This window comes from Lissotriton helveticus, chromosome 3_2, assembly GCF_964261635.1.
Source record: "Lissotriton helveticus chromosome 3_2, aLisHel1.1, whole genome shotgun sequence".
NCBI classification, from domain to species: Eukaryota; Metazoa; Chordata; class Amphibia; order Caudata; family Salamandridae; genus Lissotriton; species Lissotriton helveticus.
The window spans coordinates 483,155,875-483,178,938 of record NC_136062.1 but is presented as its reverse complement, the minus strand read 5'-3'; the positions used below and the strand labels follow the sequence as shown (position 1 = coordinate 483,178,938).

At 46.9% G+C, this 23,064-nt stretch overlaps 1 protein-coding gene across 3 annotated transcripts in view; it reads left to right on the top strand.

Moving 5' to 3' along the window:
* The window catches only part of AMBRA1 (autophagy and beclin 1 regulator 1), a 581,139-nt gene that overhangs the window by 151,135 nt on the left and 406,940 nt on the right, over positions 1-23,064 (top strand). The gene's annotated exons all lie outside the window — the stretch shown is intronic.

Below are 23,064 nucleotides of genomic sequence, written 5' to 3'. Positions count from 1 at the left end.
AGTATGCCCTATGTAAGATTTTAAATTGTATTAACATTAATCGTGACTTGATCGTCACCTCCTCTGGATGCATCAGGGCTGCCTTCCAATCCGTGTTTTCCATTTTTCCCCAGATCTCTTTCCCATTTCTCTCTTAATCTTTTTAGATTGCCTGGTATATTATCGTGTATTGACTTAAATGTACAGGAGATAGCCTTCTCTCCAATCTCCCCTTGGAGCAGACTTCCCTCTAGCAGGCTATTTACTGGCATGTATCTCGTGTATTCTCTCAGCTTGCCATGCATGTCTCAGTTTGATATATTTATAGTATTAGGTGGCGTTCAGCTAATAGTTACGCTGGAGGGAGTCACAAGGGACTAAGTCCTCATTTTCTAGAAGGTCCCCCAGTCTTGAAATCCCAATAAGGTCCTAAGTCTTAAAGCCTTATTGCTTCCCTATTTCCCTTAGTCTCGTCCCTATCCATAAAGGTGTTTCTGTTGAGCATTTCTTTGCCCATCCCAGTCATCTCCCAGTCTGACGCCGCTCTTCGATGATCAGTTGTGTCGTCGGTAGCAGCCCACAGCGGGAAGTTTAAGGGGACATATCCATGAAGTTTTGCATGGTGCAAGACTTGGGAGTGGACCACATCTGTTTCTAATGTGATGATACTGTAAACCCTTAACATGCATTTTCCGAAGTTGCCTTCCATCCCATATCTACCCTGCTAAGGGGTAGATGATGAGGTTGTCTTACAGAAACAGTTTTTGCCTGATTAAGACCTAGTTTTGCACAGTGGTGGTAGAATTTGGCTCACTCTTCATCCCATCAAAACCTTTTGCATAAAAATCACTTCATTTAGCATCCGTCAGTGCAGTATGACAGTCTCCATCTCAACTTAACCCTCTGCGTAAATCTAGCTTCACTCAGCATCTCTGTCCCTTTTAACCCTTTATGTAAAGCCAATTTCATTTAGTATCTGTCAGTGCACCATCGCAGTCTTCATCCCATCTAAACCTTTAAGTAAACCCAGCTTCATTAATTATCCGTCAGTGCACCATCGCAGTCTTCATCCCATCTAAACCTTTAAGTAAACCCAGCTTCATTAATTATCCGTCAGTGCACCATCGCAGTCTTCATCCCATCTAAACCTTTAAGTAAACCCAGCTTCATTAATTATCCGTCAGTGCACCATCGCAGTCTTCAACCCATCTAAACCTTTACGGAAACCCAGCTTCATTTAGTATCCGTCAGTGCACCATCGCAGTCTTCAACCCATCTAAACCTTTACGGAAACCCAGCTTCATTTAGTATCCGTCAGTGCACCTTCGCAGTCTTCAACCCATCTAAACTTTTACGGAAACCCACCTTCATTTAGTATCCGTCAGTGCACCATCGCAGTCTTCAACCCATCTAAACCTTTACGGAAACCCAGCTTCAATTAGTATCCGTCAGTGCACCATCGCAGTCTTCAACCCATCTAAACCTTTAAGGAAACCCAGCTTCAATTAGTATCCGTCAGTGCACCATCGCAGTCTTCAACCCATCTAAACTTTTACGGAAACCCACCTTCATTTAGTATCCGTCAGTGCACCATCGCAGTCTTCAACCCATCTAAACCTTTACGGAAACCCAGCTTCAATTAGTATCCGTCAGTGCACCATCGCAGTCTTCAACCCATCTAAACCTTTACGGAAACCCAGCTTCAATTAGTATCCGTCGGTGCACCATCGCAGTCTTCAACCCATCTAAACCTTTACGGAAACCCAGCTTCAATTAGTATCCGTCAGTGCACCATCGCAGTCTTCAACCCATCTAAACCTTTAAGGAAACCCAGCTTCAATTAGTATCCGTCAGTGCACCATCGCAGTCTTCAACCCATCTAAACTTTTACGGAAACCCACCTTCATTTAGTATCCGTCAGTGCACCATCGCAGTCTTCATCCCATCTAAACATTTAGGTAAACCCAGCTTCAATTAGTATCCGTCAGTGCACCATCGCAGTCTTCATCCCATCTAAACTTTTAGGTAAACCCAGCTTCATTTAGTATCTGTCAGTGCACCATCGCAGTCTTCGTCCCATCTAAACCTTTACTTAAACCCAGCTTCATTTAGTATCAGTCAGAGGATCATCACAGTTTGTGCCCACTTAAGTCTTTGCATAAAACGAGCGCTGTTCAGTATCTATCAGTGCACAATCACCGACTCTATCCCATTTAACACTTAGCGTAAAGCCGGCTCCAGTCTGCATCCGTCAGCAGACCATCACAGTCTCCTTCCCATCTAGCTGTTTGCGTAAAGCCGGCTTTGTTCAGCATATATCGATGCACCATTGCAGCCTCCGTCCCATCTAACCCTTTGCCACAAGCCACCTTCGTTCAACACGCATCAGTGCACCATTACAGTGTCCATCTCACCTTGCTGTTTGCATAAAGCCAGCTTCGTTCAGTATGCGTCAGTGCACCTTCGCAGTGTCCGTCCTATAACCCTTTATGTAAAGCCAGCTTCATTTCGTATATGTCGGTGTACCATCACAGTCTCTGTCCCCTCTAACCCTTTGCAACAAGCCACCTTCGTTCAACATGCATCAGTGTACCATTGCATTGTCCATCTCATGTTGCTGTTTGCATAAAGCCTGCCCAGTTCAGTCTATCTGTCAGCGGACTATCACAGTTTTTGTCCATCTAAGCATTTGCATAAAACCTGCTTTGTTCACCATGCGTCGGTGCACCATCACAGTCTTCTTCCCATCTGTTTGCAACAAGCCACCTCCGTTCAACATGAGTCAGTGCACCATCACAGTCTGCATTCAATCTAGCATTTTGTGTAAAGTTGGCTCCATTCAGCATCCTTCATTGCACCATCTCCGTCTTGATCCAGTTTAACGTTTTACATAAAGCCATCTTTATTCAGTCCAGGTCAGTGCACTATCTTAGTCTCCACCCAATCTAACCCTTTGCTATGAGGCACCTCCGTTCAGAATGCGTCAGTGCAGAATCGCAGTCTTTATCCTGTTTAAATCTTTCGCTAAAGCCAGTCGTTCATTATACGTCAGTGCACCATCGCAGTCTTTATCCTGTTTAATTCTTTTGATAAAGCCAGTCGTTCAGTATGCGTCAGGGCAGTATCGCAGTCTTTGCCCCGTTTAACCCTTTACATAAAGCCAGCTTTATTCAGCCAGGCCAGTGAACTATCGCATTCTCCGCCCCGTCTAACCCTTTGCAACAAGCCACCTTTGTTCAGAATGCATCAGTGCAAAATCTCAGTCTTTATCCTGTTTAACTCTTTCGATAAAGCCAGTTGTTCAGTATGCGTCAGTGCACCATCGCAGTCTTTATCCTGTTTAACTCTTTCGATAAAGCCAGTGGTTCAGTATACCTCAGTGCACCATCGCAGTCTTTGCCCCGTTTAACCCTTTATATTAAGCCAACTTTATTCCTCACAGGTCAGTGCACTATTGCAGTCTCCACCCCATATAACTCTTTGGGTAAAGCCAGCTCCATTCAGCATCCCTCAGTGAACCATCTCACCCTCTAGCCTAACTATCCCATTGTGTAAAGCCTTTAACGCGAAGGGTGCCTGCTTTCATATATCCTCGTAGGATGTTCACATGTTTGTTGCACAAAGTTGTAGGTAGGTCAGGGTGCAACAATATTGGAAAGATCTAGATCTAACCTTCGTCTTGTGGTGGGCCCCCTTTCCTCAACAAAGCCAGGGTGGTGGTGGCGGCGGTGTCCGCCTCGGGCCTGCTGGTTGCAGTGAGCGCTCTGCATCAGATTACCAATTGTACAGTGAGGTCCTCTGGGCTCCAATCAGTGACCTTCATTGGGATTATGGAACATCTGGGAGGCTCGGGGTTCCTGTTGTATGCTAGACAGCCCCATGACTTATGATGACTCCAGGTACTGTGAAGGTTTTAGGATTATAATCTTTGTTTTCCATTAGACAGAGGCCTTCATACCACTGTTGTCACATCAGTGTCACTTTGATGGGCTCCTCTGCTCGTGTCCTGGGCCTGTCTCCTGCTTTGCTGAAAGGGGGTGATCCTTAGCGCATGGTGGTCCAGGGTAGTCCCATGCGCCTGGTGGCCATGGGCTGTCCCCTGCAGCACTGTATCTCTTATGTTTTTTGGACGCAGGAAAGAGACATCCACAGGAGGAGACTCGGTCTAGAATCGTGCTCTGAAGCAGAAAAACCATCGACTTCTCCCGATCTTGGAGAATTGAGTCGGCCAACGATGGGGCGAGCTCTGCATTGATGCTGCTGCTTCCAAATCAGATCGACATTGGCCATTTTGGGGCCTGCAATCCTAGTCTCTGCATAATACTATTCAAAGGTTCTTAGCCACTCGCCTTCTACGGCTTACAACTCCTTTGGATCACCCCAATTAATAAGGGCTCATGACCTGAGACAGTTGTCATGCTCTCTGACTGTATGAAGTGCTCTTTCGGTTTCTCGCTTCAGCATTCCTAGTACAGAGTGGGTGTCGCTGACACTTAATTAGGAGTCATATTTACATTTCCTGCAGCAATTAATTTGATCTCATTAGCTTCTCTTGTCAGCTCTCTGCAAATGACTCCTGTAGCACACGTTGCTCGGGCTATCTGGTGTCCCAGTCAGATTAGAGAATCTTGCAGGAGTGTGACATATCCCTGCTCTATGTGTCCCAGTCATGGAACGATTAATTACACTTGCAAGGACTCATCACACTTATGCTGTCTTTGAATGGCATACTGTGTGCCATCAGCCTCTTTGGTACCGGATTTCCATATGAAGTTGCTTTGTAGCTCTTCGTGTTATTAGGACTTAAGATCTTTTCTGAGACATTGAACATTCCATCATCTGAAATGGTTCTGGGAGATGTCGGTGCACTTCCGGTGTCATGCTGTACCCAATTATATACTAAGCAATTAATGACTGCAGAGAGCCTTCCAGTTTTGTTAAACACAACTTGTCCAGACTCCTGACATATTTGTCAGGTCGATAGATGGCCCCCTTTTCCATTCTACCCTTGAAGAACATGAACAGACACAATGCCCGCCCTCTCAGTGCCTAACCACCAAGTGTCTTACCATTTGCACAACCATTTCAGAAAACCTGTGCGAAGGAGTCTGTGTGTGACAGGGCGACTCTCGGAAGCACAGATTGTTGTTAAGGGCTGACTCAAAGTTGTCATTGTGAACCAGCAAGGGACCTGGCCAGCTATCAGTTTAATTGCTCTGTTTGTATGTACCTTAAAGATTGGCTGGAAACATTGAAATACTGCAAGGAGACACTTATTCCAAGCTTGGACTTTTGTGTCATATCTTATTACATTCTCGGCTAACCTACTAGCCCAACATACTGGAACAGAGTGATCTATAGGAGAAAAGGCGGTGCTGTAGGCAGTGTCTGTCGTGTCCTGGAGTGAGGTGTACACCCAGTCTGGATAGTCAAATGTTTCATTTATGGATGGTAGTTTGTCCAGTACAGCATTTCATAAACAGCGTTTATGGATTGTAAAGATGACCCCTGCTCCCAGATATCGACTCCCATAGGGTTAGTTTTACAGTATCTGACAGTTGGTTTCCTAATATCACTGATAAGCTTCTTTCTGGGGAACTTCACTGAATCTCATAGCAGCTTCTGCAATCAAGCTGTTACTGCACCTGAGATCACCTTCACGTTATGCTAGTTCACAGTATTACACGACAGCTTCTTGTCATTTGGTTTAATCAGATATGCTTTAATCCTTTATTAGACCAGCTTCTGTTAGTCTTTTGCATTCAATAAATCCTCTGTAGTTGTATATTGGACCATCTTCAGTTACTCTGTTCCATTAAAAGTACGTGATGTATTCTGGAATTGGGCCATTTTCATGCTGTCTGACCATAATCCCACTGATTGATTGCGAAACTCCTCCGGACAGATTGTGAGGGCAACAGGATGGGGAAAATCTCCAAGAAACCAATGTTTGCCACCAGCCCAGACTCAACCCAGTCTCTTGGCCACCGTTGGGCCCACCTAGATGCACCAAAGATGGTGCCAAAACCCAAGCTGCCTGAGGAATCTGTTAACAAACCTAACTCCTTATTAGTCTTAGCCGGGCATGGCCATACCACTGACCAGTTGAAATCCTTCAAAAATGCCTCCCAGATTCTCATGTCCTGGCGGACTTGACTTGACAACCTAGTATGAAGGTGTCTCAACTTCAGGTCAGACATGGCCTATACAATTGACCTGGATAATAGGCAGCCCATGGGTGCGATATGTAGCGCAAAATTCAACTACCCCACCACCACTTGTAAATGACGTATCACTTTCTTGGTCCTCAAACATTCCTCCAATGCCCTTGTAAACGCATTGCCTTTCTCCTGAGAAAGCCTAGACAGGCCCGCCTTGGAATCAAATTCTATTCAAAGGAATTGAATTGTTTTAGCTGGTCTCCCCACATCTTTGCCTGCACTAGCAGGACCCCAAACGTTCCTGAAAAGCTTCTAAAGCCTTCCCATATTCTGCTGTGCCTGGGAAACCCAGAAACAGGAAATTATCCAGATAATGTAGTACCCAGTGGTGACTCTATCTCTGCCGGAATACCCACTCCAAGAAAGTGCCAAACCTCTCTAAGTAATCATAAAAGACTGAACAGCCCATGAGCGTACATTTGCCAAAATAGGGAGCGCCTTCAAATTGAGAACACAGTAAGTGGAAATCATCATGGTGCACCGGTAGCAGCCTAAAGGCGGACTCTATATCTGCCTTTGCTAACAATGTCCCAGCTCCTTGAGTATTGCAATTGCCTGATCTAGTGAGACGTACTTGACTGAGTATAGTGCCTCATCAGTAGCCTCCTTGACTGGCTGACCTCTAGGTGCTGATAGTTTATGGATTAGGAGGCACTCCTCTGGATCTTCCTCTGGGACTACCCCTGAGGGGGAACACACAAAAATTGTCCAGTGGGATGGAATCGGATGAGCCTGCCACCCTCCCCAGATTCATTTAGTTCCAGATCGTATTCCTGGCAATGCTAGGATTGGCTCACAGCGACTGCTGGTTTTTTAAATAGGTTACCCCATGCAGCCTTCAGCCGGGATCCTAAAACCCTCATACAATGACTGTGCCGCTGCTGTGTTGCTGTAAACATTGAACCACGTTACAATTGCCTGCCAGTTAACCGGGGAGCGGGCCTTGACCAGTAATGATGGTTCAATCCTGCTTTTTTGGAACCCTATCCCTTGGCTTTTTAAAACACTTGAACTCTGTATATCGGGGTAGGCCAGAGAAGAAAAAGCAATATTTGAATTTGCACATCCTTGGGGCTTTGGAACAGGATCCCTTGCTAAAGTACCATAATGACCCCTTTCTTGTCTCCCCCTAACCCTTCATGTGAGTAGTTGGCCCAGAGACCGCCCGAAAGGGCTGACTTGGAGCAGCATCAGTTCTGCGCCTTCATGAAGCGCTCACATCAACCTGATCCCATGCTAGAGTGGGTCTAGTAGCCATTATACTCCTACATTCCTTGTCGTAATCCCTCCAAGGCACCCCCCTCATCGTGTGCACAAACTATCCTATTCAGATAGCACGCCAATTGTGCACCAAGGGTCGGGAAACGCTTGGCCAAGGTTGCCTGGGAAATCGTTAGCCCCTTGACCCAGTTCAACAATGTTTCCTCAACCCTCCTCCTGTAAGGCCAGTGCCAACAGTCCCTAGAATGTGAGCACTCCTTACACCGTTTTCTCTGCTCCCGCTCTGACCAATCTGACATCAATACACATATCCACATAACTGCCCTTCCAGATTTTCTCCTTTACCTCAGCCGCCACGTGCCTCTCCACTGAGCATACTGTGAATGCAACATCCCCCCCCCCCCCCACCTCCAAACCAATGCTCGGTAATGGTGCAACCGTAACTGCTGGTGTAGAATACTGAGGAAGGGCTGCTGCCCTGGTACTGCATGCACCACACCACATGCACCACACTACTTGTGTCAGAAAGGCCAGCAACCACTGACGCCCCTGCTACCTGAGTGGCCATCGATGACCTCCCAGCCTCTGCTGCAGGCGAGCTATTCGCTATCCCCTGCCTTGCATACCTTACACACCTGATTTACCTATTTGGCCCAATATCCCTTTTCAATATGGCCACTGGTCTGCTACTCCTACCACCCCACCCACCCCCAAAAGTAGTGCACTTAACATCCCTACCTTTGATAACCATGGCAGCACACTAGCTAAATTTGTGACAAAATCTGATTGGCCCCGACCACCTTCTGCCGTGACCCTAATCGCCACGGAACTATTGCCATTCTGAACAATGCTTGTTGCCGTTGGCACTGTCACAGCCGGCGAACTAGTCTGTCCGTGACCACCATATACACTGCCCACTGGCACAAACTCAGGGGTAACACGTGTGCCTTGCCTCCCTTCACTCCCTTCACTACATGCATCTTGCTCCCAACACATTTCTTAACTGTGGTGCTTTTGGGCGCAAAAGAGCCAATATCCCACCCAGAGCATCCATCCTGCGCATCAATGCCTCCATATTCACACCAGCTACTCCCAACACCGTATGACAAGCCTTGCCCTACAGCGACCCTGCTGCTACACCAACAGGTCAGTACAGTGATCCACCAGACCGAACTGACATGCTGAAGCGACGAGAGTGCCACTCAACAATCCCAGCCCTGGCTCCCCTGCCATACTGTTGGCCCTCCGGGGTTGTAAGTCTTTTTATTTTATTTACGCTGAACGTTTACAACTCATAATAGATTTTGACAGCAAATCTATAAGGCAAAACTCCTGTGGGAAATATAAAAGAAATTATTTTGTCTGACAGCACACACAAAACGCGACAGCATCACATAAGGGGAAATAAAAAAACAACTTGTGCGAGGTTCACTACACAAATGGAACAATAATTTTTTAACAATATGCATTAGATAGATCAAAGAGTCACACATGTCTAGGTACATCCAACAACTTATCATAATAGTCACCAGGGAGCCATCAACAGGGTGTAGTTTCAATAAATAGGATCTCAAGGGGCCCCAAAATCCAGTGGATAAGCAGACCGCGAGAGTAGCAGCATAAGTCCTGGACATTTCTCACACGATGACATATCTGTGAGCCAATCTTGAAATTGCGGGACTCCCCTGCCACCCCACATCATACCCACCCTACGCTTACCCCGGATCAAACCTTGGCCTTGAATTTGAGACATTTCCTCAATACCTCCCTTACAACCCAATAAGACCATCGTAGGAGATAGTTGGAAAACATTGTCTGTCATATGTAATAATGCGGCCATTAGCTGCTGCTAAAATACAACCACTACTGAGCAGGACCAGGTCAAGTGGCCACCCCCTGCACCCCACATTTCCTACATTGGGTATCATCAGTGTTGCAGTATTGCGCAAGATCAGTCGGAGAGAGATATGTCCCTCATAAAAATCTGTACAGTAGAAGTCCAGATCTACCATTGGGGGATACCTCCTTGGTTTGTTGACCACAAAATGTGCACTGTTTGTCAGTGATACAATAGCCCAGGTCTCCCTACCAAAAGGTACAGGCCAGTGGGGCCTCTGTAGGCATACACTCCATTACTGCACTATATAAATTGGTGATTAGTTTATATCGAAGTGGGTCAGAAAGCAATATTGTGAAAACAGGCCATATCTGAGGCTCCTCCAGGAAAGCAAAGTTCATGAGGGAGTTTATCATACATAAATATATGAATCAATGTATCCGGGGATTTACCTAGGTATTCCTCATACATTTTAAACTTTTGTGCGGTGAACAGATCACCCAATCTCACATACCCCTCTGTTCAAGAACCCTCAACAGCTGCGGTGAGCGATCAAGCCGCAGCACATAATGATACTTGATGGGCACCTGCGGTGAATATGGAATGGAGACATTGCACAGTGATGAAGTCCTATTTCAGGCCCAAATAGTTCAGCGGACAGTGTGGATCTCCCAGGACGGTCTGGATAGGGCCGTAAATGGAGCAGCAGTCAGAGGGGCGGGGAAACTAACCTCCCTCTCAACAACTATATGTGGAGCCTATCGGCTGTTATGAAACCAATTATGAAAGAATCTTACCTCTGCCACCAGATAGTTCATCTCAACATTTGGAGCAGCAAAGCCACCTTTATGATATGGAAGTTGCAACGTATGCCACCCTATCTAAGATTGTCGGCCCACCCACGATGGTCTAATAAGAGACAACAATTGAATACAGAAGGCCTTATTTAAAGGAATGGGAAAGTAAAGCAGCTTAGGCAGAGCAACCATTTTCATCAAGGCTACTCTACCCGCTAAGGAGAGGCAGGGCAATCCAACGGTCAGCCTGGGTTGCAGGGTGTCCATATATTGTCCCTAATTCATCTGAATCACAGTGGGGATGTCTATATGATAAAGGATACCCAAGTATCTAGTAAGCGACTCTTGCCATTGCAGTGGATATGGTATGTCAGGTCTAGTAGCAACACTGGTTAGGGAGTCTATGGTGGATTTATCCCAGTTAGTACGCAAGACTGACCAGTGGTCAAACACCGTAATCTCCTCAATAACAGGGGTCAAATTAACCGCTGGGTCTTAACAACTAACATCACATTGCCAGCATACATGGACAGTAATGTATGCTGAAATCCTCCCCGTGACGAAATGCGCATAGAGCGTACGCCATGGATTCCACCGTTGGAGCGTAAGAAAGGGGCGATAAGGGGCACCTCAGTCGCATCCCACTTCCAAATGTGAACGGTACCGAAAGCCCATTGATTACGCGGAGTCTAGCCGAGGGGGCAGTGTACAAAATCTGGACCCACTTCACAAATGCCCCACCAAGGCCCAATCTGGACAACACCGTAAGAGGCCATTCAACTGTGTGAAGTGCCTTTGCGACACACAAAAAGACTGCAACAGCCGGGATACCTGGGCTCAGCTGGTGTGTGCGTGCAAAATGTAGGTGCAAATTATCTGCCGTGGATTGACCAGAAATGAAGCTGGACTGGTCTGGTAGGATCAATCGCGGCATCAATGGAAGTAGTCGAGTAGCCAAGATTTTTGCAAGAATCTTGCCAACACCATTGATAAGCGAGAGGGGACGGTATTATTCGCATCTAGTCGGGGTTTCTCAGGCTAAAGAAATGTGAATTTAATAGACACACACATTGTTAGCGGTAGAATTTCCGCTGAAAAGTATTGTCATAGACAGATAGAAGGAAAGGCGATTGATCCTCAATGTAGGCTTTATACTCTACGGGAAAACCGTTGCTCCCTGTCGCTTTCCCATTCCCCAATTATGCAATTGCATCCTTAACCTCCGCCATGGTCCGAGGCTAAAAAGGAGTCCTTGCTCCTCTTGATCCAGTCACTAATAGGTCAATGTATTTAAGTAAGCAGACCGGTCAGAGGGACAATCTGTGATCAGGACGTGTAACGGCATTGGTAAAAAGTAACAAATGTCTGTAGAATATCTACCAGGCCAGACACCGATTGCCCATCCTGCGTTTCCAGGCTGAATACTTAATTGGCAGCCCATTTAGGCTTAAGTTACATTGCCAGGGTGTGCCCTGGTCTATCACCCTCCACATACCTTCTGGCCTGAGAATATTTACCCAAAATGTAACTTCCTGCTCAGCCTCCTCTTGAAATTCAAGAACGAGAGAGCACATGGGACCCAAGAACTTGCTGTTCTTCGTTTCATCATAGCGTGGTTCCTTAGAGCAAATTTCATGTTCTAGTTTCGCAAGTCTGCTCCTGATAGATTTGAGGATACCATGGCCCTTGGCATGCACTCCCACCGCACAACAACCTTCAGGGGCTCCAAAAGGGTGGCAACAGAATCTGCAGTACCCTTGTTTACAGAACATATTCATTAATGGCAGCCCTAATCTCGATTGACATTTCCAGATACTTGGCAAAGCAATTTGTAATATCACTCGGAAGTGATCGGGTAAAGTATGGGGTAGATGCCGGACATCTGCCGCCCACCCTAGGACATCCCACAACCCCACCCAGAAGTCAAGCCCGGGCGGAGATGTCATGGACAGAGGAATTACAAGTATATTTTCTTGATCCTCTGTGTAGAGATCACCGGATATCAACCATGTCAAACTGTGCCAATACATCAAGAAAAACTGTGCCCCCGCGCCTTGAGACCCTCGTGGGTATGTAGTGCGCTTTACAAATGATTGATTGTGCGAGCCTTCGTAAGACGTCGCTAATGATGATCGGAGCAGTCTAAGGCAATATCTAGGACAAGATTATGATCTCCACCTCATATGATTAAGCGTGGCTCAAACTTTAAAATGTGTTTAAATCGAAAGAGAAAAAAGTCAGGAGAGTACACAATAGTTCCTTATGTGTTCAGTAATGTAAAGAGCGTGCGCCCGACCATGCCCTGCATGAGAACATATAGATCTTCAGGATCGCCAGTGGACTGAAGGGGCTTAAATGGCTCATGTTTGCATATGAGAATAGCAACCCCCCTCAAGTAGGAGTAGTAGGATGCAAAATATGGGAAGGGCCCCCTTGCATTGAAGAACCGTGAGTCCCTCCTAGGCAGCAAGTGTCTTTTTTTAAAACATTTTTTTTTAAAAGACGACCTCCACCTGACTGGTTGAGATAGGCCAAGACCTGATGACATTTGCAAGGATTAATAGGGCTACGAACCTTCCCGTTACACATTTAATAAGATCACTGTGCTCACGTGTGTGCACTGTAAAACCTTAAAATAGCAAAACCAGCAGATTTGCATGTGCATGCTATCAATCCACCATCAGATAATGAAAGAAATGTACGGTTCTGCCGAACAATTCTAATGGCGCCCACCCACACCAGGACCCAAACTCCCAGTGAAGCCCCCAAACAAAAAAAATAATCAATTCTAGCAGCATAATCTACACTAATGAGACTCGTATTCCAATTTACATAAATCACCAATTTCATGAGGCGGGTACATCCCCGTTGACAGTGTTGCTGCAGAAAAGTCAATGCTGCGGCTGATTGTGTGAAGATCTTCCTTTCCAGTAGAAATGCAATCTGGCTGGATATAGCATGGCCTAGGGAATGCGACGCTTCTGTAGTTTCTTCTTCACAGAAGTGAACTTCTGGCGAGCATCTTGTACCGATTGCGTTAAGTCTCGAAAAAAAGTAAGTAACTTAATTTTGCACCTCACCAGTTTCACGTGCCAGATGAAGCACCCGGGGGACGGAGGCACCCCCGGGACGGAGGCACTCCCTTGTTCACAAAGGACTGAGAAAAATGTTGCACCGAACAAAGTGATGAGGAGCTTCTCCACGTGATCTTCTGTGCACCCCATGGCTGTAGATTCAGGAATACCAAGAATACGGACGTTGTTTCTTCTAGACCTGGCTTCCAAATCTTCATTCTTAAGTTGCACTCTCCGCAGCTCTGCCCTGAACGCCTCTGAATCCTTACTGTGCTGTGCATACCCATACTCGACATCAGAAATACGCTGCTCCGCAAAAGACAATCTCATATGCTGCTTATCCATGTGGTCTTTTAGGTCATCCATTCGCCTGGTGTGGGTGTCTAATTTATGGTCTATAGCAGTGAGATTTAATGTACTCAAAGGCGGACTATTTGAGTTTTAATGTTCTCCTCAGGTTAAGGTGGGGGAGAATCACCAGCTCCCCCTTCTTCCATGGGTGGACTATTTGAGTTTTAATGTCCTCCTTAGTGGAGGAATCACCTCCTCCAGCTCCTCCTTCTTCCATTGGCAGACTATTCAAGTTTTAATGTTCTCCTCAGGTGGTGGTAGGGGGGCAGGTGGGGAATCACCTATTCCAGCTCCCCCTTCTTCCGTAGGCGAACTAGTTTTTGTTTTCGACTGCCGCACTGCCCGCCTCGCCTCAAAAGTCAAGCGTTGTTGCTTAGCATCCCTTTTGCCCATTATGTAACTAAAAGAAGGAACTAGTCAAGGAAGTTATCTGCTTGGTAGAGGTATTCTCCGAGGGAGAGGGAATAGCAGGATAATCAGGCCGGGCGTTAATAAACGTGGTTCTCCTCATGATTAACAGAGTGCGGTATTAGCAAGGGACACGTCCACGCAGTAGCCACCTAGTTTTGCAGGCTCCCAGTGGTATATCTCTGAGCCCAGCGGTCCACACTTCAAACTAAACCCACCAAGACTGTGTAGTTCAGCAGTGACAAGTTATATAGAGTGCAATACTCTAAATGACCAGTGCAGGCACCAGACAATTACAACATCTCATGTTGGCTCCGTTGCAGGCAGGATTAGGAGCGTCAGCTTGTGGCTGCAGGCCGCTCTGCGCAAATCCAGAGATGAGTAGGCCTCGGGAAGGCCATGGGCGCACCCAAACAGGCACAGATTGGCGTCCCGGGCCTGTCCAGCACCCCCGCCACCACGATCCAGCCACCTCAGTTCAACCTGACGCGGCTTACCGCTCCCAAAGAGCCGGGAGTCCCGAACAGCTGCCCAGCACATGAAGTCCCGGCCCAGGTGGGCCGCCTCCTACTCAGATTGCTGTTGGATCACCTACATACCGATGCTGCCAGAAAACAAAACTGCAGCATGGGATAAACCGAAGGGTAGCTGCTCCAGCAGGCGGAGCCGGATCTAAACACGTCATCTTGGGGTCGGGCTAAGTCACGCCCATTGGGAGAGTCTCTTTGATTGGATCATCTTCAGTTACCCATCTTCAGACTGTTCCATTGTGAAACTTCATGCAATCCTGGATTAGATTATTGGTATTTGCTCGGTCCATTAGATACATTTTCTGGATTGCACCATCTTCTGTTAGCCTGCTCCTTTAGATAAACTCTGTAATCTTTGGAGTGATGGTTTGACACAGTCTTAAAATCTAGGCCTTGTTAGTAGTATCAGGTAAGCGGTTTGATATTGATGTTTGTTCTCCGTAGTGGACACACTTTCTACAGTTGAGCCTTTTTTGTTCAGATATTGTGGGCTTAAGCATTTTATCCAACAAGATTTGTCTCATTGTTGTTTTGTTTGTTTTACTAAATGAGCTTTATGCAATCATAGGCTAAACCCGTCTGCTGGACACCCTTTCTGTCATCTTTTGTTTGTTGTTCTGCCGGACAAGCCTCCTTTAAACTTTTGTTTAACAGTTCCTAATCAAGCTTTGTTAGACCTGGCACCTTGGCGTGGGTCTCCCTTCCACTTTTCGTTACTGTGTCTCATCTGTTTTGCTGGTGTTAGCTGCTCAGAACACTATGCCACTGCCAATCAGTGCCACAGTGCAAGTGCTCCCTGTATAAAATGTATATGATTGCTTGGATTCCATGATTGGCTTATTTGGTTTACTGTCAGACCCCAGTGCAGTGCACCAGGAGTGCCCAGGGCTTGTAAATCCAAATGCTGCTAGTGGGCTTGCAGCACTGGTTGTGCCACCCACAGACGCAGCCTTGTAAAATGTGTTTAAGGTCTGCCATTGCAGAACCTGCGTGCAGTCTGGTACTTTCATGCTGACTGGGCAAGTGCACCCACTTGCCAGTCCCTAAACCTTTCCGTAACTTCATATCAGTCACCCCTATGGTAGGCCCAAGGGTAGGGTCCATTGTAAATATAAGGTAGGACAAGCCCTGATGTGTGTGGCATGTCCTAATAGTGAATTACAGCCATTTTCGTTTTTCACTATTGGAAGGCTACCTGTTCTCATATGCCAGAATGGGCTGTTGGAATTGTTACATTTTATGATCCTAACAGACTCAGGGAACATGGTAGAAATTCGAGTTCAGTATGCCTGAACTCAGAATAATAAAGTACATCTTTTAGTGAAGTTATTTATAATATTCTGTGTTTGCAAATACCACTTCTAGAAAGTAGGTATTTGCTTGCCTAACCATTTCAGCCCGCCTCTGCTAGGATGTGTATCTGCTGCCTGGTTCTGTGAGTGACAGGGCTGGGGAATTCCAGGAGACAGGCTGGGGCAGCCTGGTGGTGAATAGAGAGATTTACAACCAGATGGGTGGGAGGAGTACACCTGGGTTCTGAATAGGACTGTGCCTTTCCACCACAATGCTGGCTCCACCCCCTAGGGAGCGTATGATGTCTCTGCCCTGCACACTGAATAGAGAAGCCAGAGTCATGTAAACAAAGTACTCCAGAACTGGGCTGAACTAGGCAAAGCCCCCCTGGCCTGAAAGAACAAAAGAATTGTGGTATAAGTATTGGGACCCTGTGCCCAAGAAATCAGATCCTGCTTTGACAAGGAGAAACCTCTGCCCGACGAGAAGGAACTGGGAAAGCTGTAAGGAGGAGTACTGACCCTGACCTGGGGGATTGGCCTGCAGTGGTTGCCTTGCTGCTGAAGGAGAGGAGAAAGACTGGAAAATACTTTTGCTTCAACTTGTGCTTAAAGATCTCCAAGGGCTTGTGGGTGAGCTTGCCCCCTGAACGAAGTCCCAGGTCTAGTGGACTTCCCCCGCCTTAAAGAGAGCTGATGGAAAACGCTGATTTCCCCGTAAACCTGAAGCAGAGAGCTGTGTGCGCCTCGAAGACTCAACTCGACTTCTGTGAAGCCCTGTGCCAGGTGTCTGCCCTGATCAAAGCGACTCTGTGCCCCCAACGAGCCGTAGATCGCACCGTGAAAGGAGGGCCCCGCACTGCACACCGCTTCACCCTCCCCCTTCGAGCCGCACTACTCGACACACCCTGCCACTGGCATTGAAGTTATGAGCGCGTAGAGTGGCTGGGTACGTCTCGCACACCTGCCGTGTACTGTCCGCCTCGCACCGCACTGTCCGGGATTGGAAGGTGCCCCGCTCTCAAAGGTACGGCTCGTACGCCGCAACAAACCTCAACCGCACCGCACACCGCATCATCCCCCTTGGCAAAGCGACTCCGTGCACCCAACGAGCCATAGATCGCACCGTAGAGGAGGACACCGCCGCGTGCAATGCTGTTGTCTTCACCTCATCGTCCGTGACGAACTCTTTCATCAAAGGTACTGTGTACGACTCACACTCCGTGTTTGAGCGCATCAGACAGAAGCGTCCGCTGAGCGTGTTAGACTCTTTTTGGGTTCAGTTCATCACCGTAAAGGGCCAAACGAAGGAATACAAATCGCACAGACTAAAAAGATACGCTTTAAACAGGAACTCTTATTTGCTAATAGTATGATGGTCATTTTTGTCGTTATGTTGGTCTTGTGCTAAGTCATATATAAAAGTTAACTTTTTTATACGAAACTAGTGTGGTGTCCATATGTGGTGTTGTCACCGAGTACTGTATGTGTTCACAAATGCTTAGCCTATAACGCCTCTGAGATAAGCCTTGTCTGCTCGCGCCACACTACCTAGAGGGTGAGCAGGGGTTATTTTAGAGGGTAATCCCCCTTATCCTGACTAGAGGAGAGGGTCCCTGCTTGTCACAAGTATCTAACTGTGCCAACCAGAGACCCCCAAATCTAACAAGCTTTGTATAATCCTCATTTTTTATTTTCTGCCAGATATGCTTCTCATTACCTTGCCTGCTTCCTTTAAGCCTGACCTTGCTTGTTTTTCCTCAATTCTGGTTTCGTATAATCTTAAACAAGGGCCATAGATGATACTAGTGCAGCAGTGGCGCTGGTACCATGGCCGACAAGCATGAGAGGCCCACTGCACCCAGAGTGTAGGTGTCTTTCTTCTATGAACCTGGTAATGGTGCTAGCATTAGGGTCCACCGCGTCCTTGCTAGGTCACTGCTTTGAACTTCACTGGATTTGATACAAGTTGCCTACTTCTTTTCTATGAAGCTATAGCAGCTAAATTTTTAGGTTGAGCCTTGCGGCAGCACATGTTCACTGCTTGCTCTGCGAGACTGCTGTAGTAGAGTATTGGAGAGAAGCCCCGCCCACTCTCCACCCATATTTTTCATTGGCTTGTGTTATTGTTTTTCGTACATGCTGCCTTCGGATTCGGTAATAGGCTTTTTAGTGCATCCTTAGTACAGCCTTGTCTTCATTTGTACCCTGCCATGGCGACTGGCCCTTTTACTTCGGTTGTTACACGTGGCCAGTTATTTAGTCTGTAAGCACTATTTACTAATACTGCAGGCCGCACATGCGCTGCTTTTGCTGAAACCGCTTGTTTTTAGGTCTCGGCTGGCGAAAGCAGCGTGCATCGTCTGCTATCGTCGTCATACACAAGCTTCTTGGAATCAATACAGATTCCAAAGCTCTCGGAGGCAGAGTTGAAGCCCCGCCCATCTTTTTCATTGGTTCGCGTCCTCTTGTATGTAAAACGCTGGCTTTTCATTGTAAAGGAGGCTTGTAAGTCCCTCCTTGTTGCCGCCTTGTTTCCTTTTGGCCACGCCCACCGGGATTTGATCTTTTACCGGCGGCGTGACACACTCCTTCATTAGGCCCTAGGCACTTTTTTTTTCCACTCAGCTTGGGCAAAGTCAGCCGCGTGTTTGCTTTCGCCATGTGCATTCACTTACAGTGAAAGTGCGATGTGAAAGTAAACACGCAGCTGACTTTGCGGTACCGCGCTTGTTTTACTTGTGCAGGCTGGGGCGCTTCGAGTTACGCCGTAGCTTTTTTTTGTTATAGATCCCCCTTTAACTAAAGAGCGAATGTGGCTTCTCTTATCCCCTGTCCCCGGAGCTTCATTTCCCGGGATCACCTCTAGAGCTGCTGTGATCCGCCGCTGGCTCTGGTCTGCCCACCTCCCCCGCAGCAGCTGATCCGCCGCCGCCTCCACCGCTCTGCAGCACGCAAGATGGCGGGATCGCTGGTGGAGAGAGGCAGCCGCCTGGCAATGGTAGGTGCCCTTCATGCTTCTGTGTGTGTGCACGAGAGAGAGGAGAGGTGGCGCGGGCCCGGACTGGCCCGGGCCTCGTCACCACCTCCGTGCCTGGCACGCAGAGCTCCCCACGCTCTACCAGCCCAGCCAACGTTAACAGGCAGCAGCAGGTACCTGGCTGCTGCCACTGCTGCTCAGCCTGCAATGCCAGCTCCCTTCCCGTGACACTGTACTGCAGCAACATGTGCCCCGCATGTTTACCCCGGGGGCTGGAGGCTCGCGTGCACCTGGAAAGCGTCCTGGACACAATGTTTCCAGGAGTGAGCTTGAGCACTCCTACTACCTTTGTGTTTCCCATCACTACTGTCTGCTCTAGGGAATGGCTCATGTTTACTAAATCTTCTTCCTGTGGTAAAACAGACTGACCTCGTCCAACAAGTCTCGCATGGACAGGGTTACGGGATATTTTGAAATATTCACGCTCCGAATAATTCAACATCCGCATGAGTGGGCACATAAACCATCAGTGAGAGTCGTATGAGAGTTGTTAACCGACTTTAACCCTGAGAAACTAGGACTACCTCTGTTGGCTTTGGGGTAAGGTATGTAACCAGGGTTGGAGCAGTGTCCTCCAATATAGGCACGTGCACTAGTCAAAACATCTTAATACTTCAGTGGAGTCTCATCTGCACCTTGAAATGGAGTAATGAAACCAGAACCCAATAGGAGTCCGTCTGGCAGGAGACCGGATATTAGGACTAATCATTTGGGATGAGGACGAGGACAGAGGCCATCCCTACTTTCACCAGAAGGGAATATTAGTCATTGTGAAATTATACAGCCCATTTACACCAGCCCTTGGGTTACCTTTCTCTGGAGCTGTGGCCACCCTTTAGGGTGGCATTCTCGAGCAGGGTCTTTAGCAAATTAGTTTAAGCTATTAGCATTGTAAATGGCAATGCCTTTTACTTAGGTTTTAAAACCCAAAACATAAATAAGTAATTGTCATTTACAATACTAATAGCTCAAACTTGCGTGAATACGAGACCTATTGCATTGCAAATGCTTGTTAATCATCTTGTTGATAATGCATATATAATAAGCTTCCTATTATGTGGTCTCCTGACAGATGAGGCCAGCTTCCCTGTTAAGGTGGAGCTAGTCTTATCAGAGACGAGCTCTTGGATGGTCTATAGCCCACAGCATTCAGTATGTCTCTGAAGGGAGGAGAATGGACAGCAGGAGATGTCTCGTGTGGTCATGAGACAGAGTGCTGGTCTGGCTTCCTTCCTTCCTGACCTGCCTCCTGTCAGACAGCTATTTCTAGGTTGGAGAATGACATTGGGGTGCAAAAGAGCCTGGTGTCGTCTAACAAAGTCTTGCTGCTGGTGAACATGCCACCCTGTTAAAAGGTGCTGCCCCTGTTTGACCAGTCTTCTTCTGCTCTGTGATTGGCTATACCTGTCTCCGGGCTTCTTCTGCTGCATCTGGCAACCAGTCTGCCCACAGCTGAGCAGGCATCTTTATTTTTACCCTTTTGTGGAAGTCAGAGAAAACCTAATATAAGTAACAATCTGGTAATGATCGTGGTTGGGTGTCAAGCAGGTTCATTGTCAATACAACGTGAAGTGACAGTGCTGGATGCTTACGGTATGCGCCATCCTCCCCGTGGGGACAGGAGCAGCGTAGACACCGCAGATTCGCCATTAATTGGGCTTTAGGTGTCACAAGTGACATGAGTTTCATGTCGTCTAGACGCAAAGCGTGTCAAGCAATTGCTCCAGGGACTCCCTCTTACTCGGTCCATGATTGGCTGACTAGTGTGGGAATAATAATCTCCGGTTGAGATTTATTGGAAACTGCTGCACAACTTTTCACCCCATAGGCTCCATCCTATAGAATCCTCTTGACCTACTGTCCGGTATTATAGAACCAGCCTGCCCTCAAAGCACAGGAGAACCACCCAACAGCCAGTGTTCTTTCTGCCCTATGACAGGGGATCGATGAGAGATGTACGTGTTCAACAGAGAACAAGGTATACCACTGGTGTACCATAAAAGAAATGTACGGCTTGCACATGCTGAGAAGCGAAGGTACAGCTGTGTGTGTGTGTATATATATTAGGTGGTATTGGGGAGCCGAGGAGGACACTTGATGGATTACGAACCTACAGAATTCAAACCGTCACATTTTGGTTTTTTTCTTTTGGGCACACTTTGCTGTAACTTTGCCGAGCACAGTGGATCCTTTTCCATCGATCCTCCCCCCCCCCCCCCGAGTAACACCCCCGGGGACCCACTACACAGGACTCTGGGACCTGCAGTTCCCTTCAACATTCAAGGATTCTGCACAGGTGTGTCTCATTGCCGAGGGGGCGGTGCGAACTCGCTACCACGAGTTCAGATAAGGCGGCGCTCAACAGCAGAGTGCATCTCCTCTTTGGAGGTTTGTGGCGCTGACGACGGCCACACATCGGCTAGAAATGCATCCGCCATTATTTTCCATTAAAGAGCCTCCAACAGTTCCCCTGGGTCTCTGCTCATCTTTTTTTGGGAGGAGCTTTGTGGCATATATATATATATATATATATATGTGTGTGTGTGTGTGTGTGTGTATATATATATATATCAAAACAATAACCTGTCAGGCATAGAGTGGAGCATAAATTATGCAAAAAAGGAAGCAGTGAACTCTGGATAGTTCTCAAGTTTAGGTGGAAAGCAGCTCCTGTTAGAGCACTCAACACCAGCGACACTCTTGATCTACTCTCCTTAAATGTTTGCTTTTCTGTCAAAGTCTTTAAGCATAGGATTAGCACAGTGCTATTCTCGCCGAGATAGAAAAGGACAAAGTCTGGAGTGGTAAATGGCTTTTGTCATTTTACAGCTCGGCAAGGACAGCACTATACTAGTCCTATGCTTAAAGACTTTGCTGTAGAAATGGCAAAAGACTTTGTCCTTTTCTATCTCGGCGTGGATAGCACTGTGCTAATCCTATGCTTAAAGACTGATAGAAAAGCAGACATTTGAGGTGAGCAGATCTACAGTGTCGCTGGTGTTGGGAGTGCTCTAACGGGAACAACCCATAGTTCTCTGCTTCTCTTTTGTGTATATATATATATATATACATATATATATATATATATATATATATATATGTATATATCACACACACACACATATCACCCAGTGGCAGTCGACACGCTGGGTAGGTATAGTTAAAACTACGTTTCTACAGGAAATACATTTTTCGATTTGCTAATAACTTTAGCACTGTTTGACAAATCTTAATGAAACTTTTTAATAAAGTCTTCTCCGCCTCAGATCCTTCCTGGAAAGAGTCAATGTTCTCTGTCAAGCGGGTTGAGGGAAAGAATTGGGGGATGTGGTCTTCAAGGTGCCTTTGCTTCATGTAATTTTCCAGAAGAAAATTTGACACCACTACAGCCAAAACGGTTCAGCAAAATTAAACCTAAGTTGGCACAAACTCAACTCTTTACAGAGAAAGTGTGCTTTTTGTGATTTGGTGTAAATCAATTCTGGATTTTGGAGGAGTTAAAGTTTAAAATGTATGTATAGTTCACAGCGCGGAGGCTCTGCGGACCCGACAGATCACAGATAATGAACTGATTGGCTGCCACAACATCATCCAAAGTGTTGCAGCAGCCATTTTAGGACGCAGGGACTCAATCCTTTGTCCTGTAAAAGATTTTTTTTAAAATGTTAGGTAGGAAGAGTAGGAATACCTTAACCCTCTAGGCTTGGTGGTGGGGGGACAAAAACATAATGGCTTTTTGTGTCGTTTCCGATAGTTCTGTTATGACTTGCCTTGAAATCTGTGTTTCTGGTGCTATTTAAGTTTGCAGATGTAACTTTTCATCATATAGTGTTACCTGTGACAACTGAAGCTGCCAGAAATTGTGTGGTTGGTACAAGAATGGGTGGAGTTAGAGTATGGGTCTGTCCTCGGGTGCCTGGATACAAGGGGCACCTCTCACCTTCTTTGCCCTCATCTTTCCATTTTATTTCCTGGTGCTTAATTAATTTTCTAATTTTCCATTCCTGCCTCTTTGGCTGTCAATTCCTTGTCCTTTTCCATCTTCCCCTCCCCACCCCACTCTTCTCCATTATTGTCCCGACTTTGTATTCTTTGATTTGATACCTACCTACATGTATGCCCTTCCTCTTAACCCCCAGCTGCCTGTCCTTTCCTACATCCTTGCGTCCTACCACCCCCTGCCTCCTTCTCTGCTTTCTTTTATCCCATCTTACTTCTTTTCATCCTCCTCCATTCTCTGCTCTCCCCCTGTGATTGTCTGCCCCTCTCCCCAGTGGTGACTTACGAGCTGGTCTTGTTTTCTTCCTCTCTTCC